This window comes from Aquila chrysaetos, chromosome 5, assembly GCF_900496995.4.
Source record: "Aquila chrysaetos chrysaetos chromosome 5, bAquChr1.4, whole genome shotgun sequence".
Classification (NCBI taxonomy): Eukaryota; Metazoa; Chordata; class Aves; order Accipitriformes; family Accipitridae; genus Aquila; species Aquila chrysaetos.
Window position 1 is genome coordinate 60880566 of NC_044008.1, and position 8020 is coordinate 60888585.

Here is an 8020-nt window from a genome sequence, read left to right on the forward strand (position 1 = left end):
TGCTCGAGCGAGGGCTGCGGCTGTTTATCACGGCGGCTCCTCTCCCCGCGCCAGGCTATTAATAAATTGTACAGATCAATGCCTGGATTAATTTTAATAGAGGGCTACAAGGATCACGCGAGTCCCAGGGTGATTTTCCCCTCATTCTTAATTCCATTTAAGTTTAACATGAAAGATTCTCAGGTAACACCTACACAGGAAGAAACGAGATTTCCCTGTTTTTAAGTCTTAAGTATTCTTTTTATTCTGCTTTGCTTTTTCCCTTTTGATCATAAATCAATGTCCTTCCACCGCTTTCCTGGGAAGCCGGGCTCGCGGGCAGGCTGCACAGCTCTGCCCTCCAGTTCTCCACCTGCGAGGAAGAAAAACCAATAAATTAGGAAAGGCGCTTTCTAACATACTGTGTGGAGAGGGGGAGCCCAGGCAGCTCGGGGGGTCCCGGGCACCCCCCAGCCCTGCTGCCGGTGGCTCTGCAGGCTCTTCTCACCCTCTCCTGCAGGGACCCACAGCCTGCTTTGCTTTTCCTCCAAATGCAGTTTTTAAAATAAGAAATAGTACTGAAAACTTTATCAGCCTTTGCTGGTGCATCTCCAGAAACTATTCACATCCTTTTAAAAACAAATTTTATTTTCTCACAAGAAAATACTCCAGTGTGAGCTCGGGATGGCTCAGACCAGCACAAGTGTCCATCCTTTTCCACAAAAATGGAAAAACCAGAGAAATATACTGCGAAAATCAGCCTCCCATGAGAATCATCTGCCTTAAGAACAATCAAAAAAATAATTTTTCCTTGAAAAAAGTGCAAACCAACCCACAGAGTCCCTGGCTGGGGCACTGCCCCATCCCCTCTTGTACATGGCTTCTCATCTCTGCTTCCCTGAGCAAAGCCCCGGCCGGCCCCACGCCTCTGCCCCCATGCCGACCGCGCTCCCCCCAGTGCTCTGCGCCCCAGGAAAGAATCCAAGCAAGAGGCAAATGCAGCAGGTAAACACGGAGGTGTCTGAGACACAGCCCAGAGCCTGGCTGGGAAAGCTATCTGCGTAACCACAGTGTTTTACATCCCAAGTATCACATGTAATCCTTTACAAGGAGCATTATCTGCTGCAAAATCACATTTAAAAGCATCTCCCCCCCACGAATTACCATGCTTTCAATCAATTCAGTCCATTGTTTGAGATCCTGCAGTTGGGCAATTAATTATCAAACATAATTGAAATTATGTAAAGAACAAACTGGTCCCGTAGAGATGCTCAGGGAGGTTTGCTGACGAGCAACAGGGGCGACAGTGACCGGGATGTACCGGAGGGACCTTCCGCCCACACTGCACGACAGCGGCCGGGATGCGACACCTGTCAGCTCCTTCAGCTGAGGACAACCCCCTGAGCACCCACTGCAGCACCAGCACAGGCTCCCACTTTTCCAGTGACACAGAAACCCTGCAAACCTTCTTCTAAGCCTTTGAAACACCAGGAAGGGAGTGAGGCTTCAGCTCCTGGTGAACTGGCTTTCCTGGCTTGCAAAGCTCCTGGCGATGCTCCCCAGCAAATGGTGCTTTAGCAAAAAACCCACCCCGTGCTTTCGCATCCTCTGGAAAAAGTGAATGAAATCCCTGTCCAGGGGAAAGCTGGGTGTTGCACCACGCGAGAAGCCCACAAAGCTCCCCCGTCAGCTCCATCCTATCTCCCAGGGTGTGTGCCCATCGGAGGCTATCCCCAGTCAGCGATCCAGTGGAGGACAGCTTGGAGACAAGAAGCCGGGACATGTCCCAGGAGCCGTACCCCGTATCTTACACCCATTCTTGCTATCAGAGGAAGTGCTGTGGTTAAACACACTTTTGGCCTGACCCATACCGCTGGGCACTCCATTCAAAACTGTACACAGGGCCAAAAATAATCCAGGGGAAAGCCAGGCGAAGCATCCTGCAATGCTGCAATAACACGAACAGCCACGTGTCTCACTATGCGTGGTTTAAAATAAATTTAATAGATGCTTCAACACTTCGCTGCTGCTATTCTGGGGATGGTGTTTGGAGTCGATGCTCCGCCTGCTAATTGACAGATCAGGCTTGTGATCCAAGAAACACGAGTGTTGTCATCTCGTGAAGCTGTGGCTTTCTCTTGCTTATCTGCAGCAGGACAACTGTCACCGTGCCATTGCGTGCGTCTGCAGCATCCCCTCTGAGCACCCCTGCCCTCTACGCTGGCCTCACTCCCAGCTCCCTGCGACGGATGCTGGGGAGCTCCTCGTCCCCGTCCCAGACAGGACCGACCTCCTCCAGGAGGGAGCCAGCTCACGGAGCAAGAGGCTGGTGGGACCACTTGCGTAAGGCAGATAACCTTCATCTCCTTCCAGCAACCGACCCTGATCCCGGCTCCCACCGCCAGCACTGGAGCACAGCTCCTTTGAGGAGCTTTGGTCGCACACCCACGCCGGAGCACACCGGGGCCGACGCGGGGAGATTTTCAGGAGTTTTCCGACAGAACGGCTCCTGCAAACTTCATGCCACTTCCTGCCTGCAAGAACAGGCAGTGCAGGCAAACGGGGAAGAGGGCTTTGATTTGCATAAACTTGTGCAATCAAAAGCTGAAGATGGTGGCGTCGGCCTTCGAGCCAGGATGCTAAAAAGCCTCTGAGAAGCCTGGTTTTGCATCCATCCAGGAACTGCTGTGTAGTTGCTGCTGAAACCAAAGTAAATCAATTCCAGTTCTGCAGGACGAGCATGGGAAGCATGAGCTGGTTAATCCCCATCTGCAGGAAGGTAGAACTTGGCTTCACGGCGTCTTTGAAGCTCGCAAGAGTGAGATAAAAGAGAAATGCTAAAGCTTTGCAAAAGCGAGCAGAAGGGGGATGGCAGGGAAGCTGGCCATGCGGCCGAGCCGGCACTTTGCCGGTGTCACGGTACGGCAGAGCTCGCATCTTCTGTGTCTCTGACAAGTCTGGGATGAAAGGGAAACCTCCAGCACTGTGCACATCCCCTGCGCTTCAGCGAGCAAAACCAAGAGTTTCTCCTGACTCTGAGGCCACATGGTGATGCGATCAGGTTTGCTCGACAGTTTGGGGCAAAAAATGGCGAGTCTTTGAAATAACATTTCAGATTTGTAACACAGCATACAGCCAGGCAAGACTCACACAAGTCTGAAGGGTTCGGCAGAGGGACTTCATCTCACAGAAGAAGAAAAGCAAATCCAGACTGATAGAAAGTTCAATTCATCTCAGAGGGGTCCAAACCACAAGGAAACAGATCTAAATTTCAAACATTCCTAGGGTTTTGTGGTATCCCTACCCCAAGGGCTGGGCAGACCCATTATACAGATGAAAACCAGGTGCAAAAAGCTGTCATGAGGTGGGCTTGGGCTTGTGGGTTTTCAGATGGAGGGTTTCATTTCAGGGACATCTAATTCTAAGTAAATACACGTGACTCTTGCTTAAAATATTCCACCACATCCCATGGAGCCCGCTTTGCCGTTTATCCTGATCTGGATAGGAGTACAATGTTGTGGCTGCCATTAACACATCAACATTTACCATATGATCTCCCCCAGCCTCGCCGTGGTGTTTTGTAGAAGCTGCCGCTCTCCTTGGAGGCTCGACGCATCTGGCAGAAGCTCTTCATATGGCAGTGACTGGAAACATTTGGAAGGAAAATCCATCCTTTTTCTGGGGAAGAAATGTCCGAAGTAGAGAGAAGATAAAGTCAAATTAATTATTTACTTACATTAGCTCATGGAAAGCTTCCCTGGGAGCCCACTGAGACCAGCGGGCTCTGATCTTTTATCTGTTTAGCAGGCTAAGATGGAAGAAAAGGATGGGAGGGGGGGAGAGCTTAATGACGGTGTCTGTTGATCATCAACGCGAGAAAAATGAATTGCTTCCCTGAACCTGAAAAATATCAAACTGCATAAATAAATCTATTTAAATTATTAATAAATGAATTTACATTTGGAGCCTGAGCATGAGAATTGATTTCATTTCTTATGCTAAACTGGCCAGTACGGCTGATGACTCAAGAATTAGAAGATGCAGAAATGAAGGAAGAATGAAGGTAGGGTGGTTTTGTAAGGAAAATGATGCAAAGTGAAAATTCTTGGTCCTAAACAAAGCCAGCTTCCAGCAGCTGTAAAGTAAAAGCAACAGGAACAAAAAGGGTCTTTGAGTCTGAAGGTGTTTCGGGAACAACAGTCCCCCGCCATCTCCGTGGCCGGTGCACGCCTGGTGCAGCTGCCAGTATCTCCAATGGTGGCAGCTCCATGGAGGATGCCTAGGCCAGGACGTTTAACAACAGCTAATGCATGCTTACAATTACTATAAATCAAATCTAAGCAAAACCTTAGATTGAAACATCCTTCCCAGAAAACACTGGCCATCTCCTCCACCCCTCCGCCCTGGGGCTGCCGGTTGCTGCCGTCCCCCGCACTGAAGGGCCCCCGGCTGCATCCCGCACGCCTGCCCGTCAAAGGCACTCGTGCGTAACGCCAGCGCATCAGCTGGCTGCTCCCGGGGAAATTAATAAGAAAGTGCTAATTTTAGGTAAAATATTGAACTACAGTGGAGGCAGGGCAGAAATCCTCACTATTTTTTGCCCTTTGTGAGTACTTACATCAGAAACGAAGTCAAGAAGTGGGCAGTGCCTTGGTGGCTGCCACAGATGGGAAACTGGGCAGAAACGCCAGGGGTTTGGTGCACTTCCCCATCGTCCCAGTGCTCGTCAGACCGACGGGGCTTCGACGGTGGTGGTTTTGCAGCGCCAAGGCCAGGGCTTGGCCGCGGCAGTTCCTGACGTCCCAGGGCACGGGAACCGCGTCAGCCCCTTCCGCTGTACCGCAGCCCCTGTGCAGCTGAAGAGCCTGAGAACGCTTCCCCCCTCCTGCCGCCTTCCCTTTTCCAGACTAAACAACCTCATTTCTTTCCGTTATCCCTCATCGGTCGTGTTGCCCAGGCCCCCCTCTCTCTCCTTCCCCCCTGGACCAGCCCCAAGCCATTCGCATCCTCCCTGGGAAGCAGGACCTGGAGCCGGAGCGGTACCTGAGCGGTGCCCGCGCCCCAGCCCCTCTGCGGCACACCGTCCTCCATGTCGGCAAGGGACACAGGCAGCGTGCCCGCGGCCGCAGGCTCTGCTCCCTTCCAGCAGCACGACTGCAAACACACATCCCAGATAGCACAGCCCTTTTTTTGTTGTTTATCCCATTCTGCTGGGAACTGGCATTTGTGATAGATTGCGTATAAAAACCTACTTATAAAGCAATCTTTTCCTCAGCTGCCCTCTCACTGGAGCCTGTCTGCAGTCTCTTTGCCGGGATGCATTGTTATTTCATGTGATGAGACATTCCAGAAAACGAAATAAAATAAAAATAGACATTTGGAGGGGCTTTTGTTTTGCTTTTTCACAGCTCCCCCCCGTTTGACTCCTGTGAACACACTTGTCGAGTTGATTTGCTCACGCTGCCTCCTAAGCATGTCCTTGCACCGGAGACACTGCTCTTTTAAATTCAGCTTCTCAGAATTAGAAGACAAACTTGGCAAAGCAACAATAGGGGAAAAAAAATATGAATAATCTCAGAACAGAAGTTGCATTATGTGATGTGGTTGCCATGTGGTTAAGTCTGAGAGAGGATCATGCAAGCGCATTGTGGGAAAAATGATAACAGGCGAAACAATCCGGAGAAACGTTGAGGGTTTTGTAATAAGAGGTTATAATGCAAACCCGGCAATACCGTGCCATGGCCCGATGCCAAGTGATCTGTGAGAATCCATAATAGCTGGGTGGGTGAGTCGGGATGGGAGCGAAGGCGGTTGCCATCGTCCCCTGTGCTGGGCAGACTCAATTCGGGTACATTTGGCCACGCAGCTTCACGATATGAGGATTTAGACTGGGGGATGCAACGCTGCTGGCAGTGCATTCACTTTGGGTACCAGTCCCAAACCTCACCAGGGGGAAAACCATCACACAAAGTCATGGCTTAAAGTACAAGACACAGCAAAACCTTCAGCTGTCGGATGCGTCAATGGCTCTGGCTTTTCCAAGGCCAGCACCGACCGAAACGCGCTTGTTCGTGCTGACTACATCAGTCCTTTCCCTGAAAAGCCTGGATGCACCCCAAAAATCTCACTTTACATCATCAGACAGGTTTCCCTTCCACAGGCCACTCACCGGAGCCACGGCTGCATGAGACATTTCAAGCACACACCGAAACAGCAGCGATCAGCGAAAGCTGCTGACACCCATCCCCTGCCCCAGCCAGGCTCCCACCACGCCGGCCCCAGCCCCTTCCTGGGGTTTGCTCCGTACAAGAAGATTCACCACCTCCACCGCCATCAGAAAGCCGTTGGCCGTTGCGGGTTCGTGACCGAGCTACAGGAGTTGTCTCCAAAGCGTCACCTCTGGGGGACCGGCTGTAGAGAAAAGCCAGATTTGAGATAAATTGAGATTCAGATGGTTTGGGGGAAGTATTTATGAACTACGAAAACCCCATATTTTGTTCCCCAAGTGGTATAAGCTGCACTGGGGAACCATTATCAGGGCAAAACCAACCTGTCCTCCTCTCACTTGCGTTGTCTTGGTATGAACGTGTGAGTGGGAGGAAAGTCAGCACAGTCAGCTGAGCTACGGGAAATTCAGAAAGCGTGGGGAAATACACGCATAAAAAAAAAAAGGGTAAATTCTGTGAAATTATATCAGCAATGTGAATTCTGCTCTTTTACTGCAACAGAATTACGCTGCTCGCTTTTAGCCCGGATGGTGTAACACTAGTTGGTGCGGCACAACGCAGAATGTGCCCTTCGGGGCAGCAAGTCACCGGTGCCGTGACTCACGCGGGTCTCACCGGGTCATGGTCATGGTCATGGTCCTGCCCACAGCAATATGCGAGCAAAAGCGAAGCGTGGGGCAAGGGGAGGAGGCAGACAGTGCTGTGACTTCCCTGGCTGCTTTCTCCCCAAGGCAGGGGAGGTTTTGGGGTTCCCACTCCCAGCTAACACAGGCAGCTCCGTCCCCAGGTGAGCCCTGGCGGGGCAGCGGCCGGGGGGGCAGCTCCGGGGTGCTGCGGGCAGGAGGGTGCTGCCGTCCCCCCCAGCTGTGCCAGCCAGGGGCTGAGCAGCACCCTCCTAGATCTGGAAGGCAAGGACTCTGCGGTAAATTAAACACGCCGTGAAGAATTGGCAAAGCAGCCCGTGTGCTGGCGCCTTGCTTTGTCTCGGAGTAATTTAGCAGGCTTTAATGAGAATTCATTCACATTATATTGTGAATAGCTGCTTTTATGGGAGACAAGAGGTGATGAACTAGTCGGAGCGGAGACGACTGGCACAGATGCCACCATGCATCACCGTTCCCCGCTCCCCCTCGTGCCAAGGCTGCCGCAGAAGCACCCAAGGAAGACTGGTGATGAGCAGAGGTGAGGCAGAGGGAAGGGAAAGAGCGGGCTCAGCTTCTACGGGGACAAACCCAACGTCTCGACCCCCTCAGGGTCGGAGGAAAGGTAACGGGGTTGTCGGGATGTAGCTACAGGGCCAGCCATCCCACCAGTGACCCTGGTACTGCCACGATGCTCTGGGGGCGTGGGGCCGGGCAGGGTCCCCACGGACCAGCCCCGGGACGCGCCCGGTCGCAGGGATGCCCCACCTGCGGCAGGGACAAGCTCGGAGCAGCGAGAAGGCTCGAAAGCATCGCTGCCGCCAGAGCTGCGGGGTCCTGGCGCGGGGGACGCCGGTGGCACCGTGCCCGCTGCTCTCCACCCGGGGAGGACAGAGCCCCAGGACAGCTTTGCTTCAGGAGTGACTGAGTTCATACAATTAGAGACTGATGTGAGGCGGCGGGATTTGAAACCCTAATTTGGCCTGATTAAAGCTTAATAATTCCAGCTTAATGATTAAAGAAATGCCCCAATTTCCTCGTTCCAAACAGCCCTTGCTGCCAAAACTCAGGTGGAGCGGACACGCATGGGGCTGCAGCTTGCAGAAACAACATGGAAAAAAAATCGGGATTTCAATGGCTTGGGCACAGAGAGAAGGATTCATGCAAACAGAT

At 52.2% G+C, this 8020-nt stretch overlaps 1 long non-coding RNA gene across 1 annotated transcript; it reads right to left on the reverse strand.

Annotated features, from left to right (window-relative positions):
- Nucleotides 1-218: 218 nt before the first annotated feature.
- On the reverse strand, nucleotides 219-6266 carry LOC121233342. The gene is made up of 3 exons (XR_005932513.1): nucleotides 4598-6266; nucleotides 3526-3657; nucleotides 219-352 (listed from the first exon to the last, which is right to left on the reverse strand). It is a non-coding gene; the product is annotated as an uncharacterized LOC121233342 (long non-coding RNA).
- Between the last annotated feature and the right edge of the window lie 1754 nt (nucleotides 6267-8020).